The sequence below is a fragment of the Triticum aestivum genome, chromosome 1B (assembly GCF_018294505.1).
Source record: "Triticum aestivum cultivar Chinese Spring chromosome 1B, IWGSC CS RefSeq v2.1, whole genome shotgun sequence".
Taxonomy (NCBI): Eukaryota; Viridiplantae; Streptophyta; class Magnoliopsida; order Poales; family Poaceae; genus Triticum; species Triticum aestivum.
Window position 1 is genome coordinate 437370348 of NC_057795.1, and position 1817 is coordinate 437372164.

Genomic DNA, 1817 nt, shown 5'->3' on the forward strand with positions numbered 1-1817 from the left:
ATCGCTTGAAGACGAAGGTACTCGACTGCAGTACAGCAGCGGAGCAGGTGCTCCACGTACCATTTTGGGAGGCAGACAACGATGAGCTTGAGGTGCTTCACTCATGGTAGAATAAGAGCGGGCGCGTCACTAAGTTGGGGTTAATGGCAGTTCATGAACTTGGCAACGCGCAGCATGGGCGCGAGGCGGAGCGCAGACGTTGGCAGCAAGCGCATATGCCCATCATCAAAAGTGAGCTTCTCGAGCTGATATAGAGCTCGTGGGTGTCGATGAGGTCGAGAGGGGTGGAGTGCCACAGGGGGCACCTGTTGGAAATATGCCCTAGAGGCAATAATAAAAGTATTATTATTATATTTCCTTGTTCATGATAATTGTCTTTTATTCATGCTATAACTGTATTATCCGGAAATCGTAATACACGTGTGAATACATAGACCACAATATGTCCCTAGTGAGCCTCTAGTTGATTAGCTCGTTGTGATCAACAGATAGTCATGGTTTCCTGGCTATGGACATTGGATGTCGTTGATAACGGGATCACATCATTAGGAGAATGATGTGATGGACAAGACCCAATCCTAAGACTAGCACAAAAGATCATGTAGTTCATTTGCTAGAGCTTTGCCAATGTCAAGTATCTCTTCCTTCGACCATGAGAGCGTGTAACTCCTGGATACCGTAGGAGTGATTTGGGTGTATCAAACGTCACAACGTAACTGGGTGACTATAAAGGTGCACTACAGGTATCTCCGAAAGTATCTATTGTTTTATGCGGATCGAGACTGGGATTTGTCACTCCGTGTAAACGGAGAGGTATCTCTGGGCCCACTCGGTAGGACATCATCATATGCGCAATGTGACCAAGGAGTTGATCACGGGATGATGTGTTACAGAACGAGTAAAGTGACTTGCCGGTAACGAGATTGAACAAGGTATTGGATACCGACGATCGAATCTCGGGCAAGTAACATACCGATAGACAAAGGGAATTGAATACGGGATTGATTAAGTCCTTGACATCGTGGTTCATCCGATGAGATCATCATGGAACATGTGGGAGCCATCATGGGTATCCAGATCCCGCTGTTAGTTATTGACCGGAGAACGTCTCGGTCATGTCTACATGTCTCCCGAACCCGTAGGGTCTACACACTTAAGGTTCGATGATGCTAGGGTTATAAAGGAAGTTTGTATGTGGTTACCGAATGTTGTTCGGAGTCCCGGATGAGATCCCGGACGTCACGAGGAGTTCCGGAATGGTCCGGAGGTAAAGACTTATATACGGGAAGTCCTATTTTGGCCACCGGAAAATGTTTGGGATTTTTCGGTATTGTACCGGGAAGGTTCTAGAAGGTTCCGGAGTGGGGCCCACCTGCATGGGGGGACCCACATGGACGTGGGTAGTGGGGGCAAGGCCCCACACCCCTGGTCAAGGCGCACCAAGATCCCCCCTTAGAAGGAATAAGATCATATCCCGAAGGGATAAGATCAAGATCCCTAAAAAGGGGGGATAACAATCGGTGGGGAAGGAAATAATGAGATTTCTTTCCTCCCACCTTGGCCAACGCCCCAATGGACTTGGAGGGCAATAAACCAGCCCCTCCACCCCTATATATAGTGGGGAGGCGCATGGGAGCTATACACGAAGTTCTGGCACAGCCCTACCTCTCTCCCTACTCCTCCTCTCCCATGGTGCTTGGCGAAGCCCTGCTGGATTGCCACGCTCCTCCACCACCACCACGCCGTTGTGCTGCTGTTGGATGGAGTCTTCCTCAACCTCTCCCTCTCTCCTTGCTGGATCAAGGCATGGGAGACGT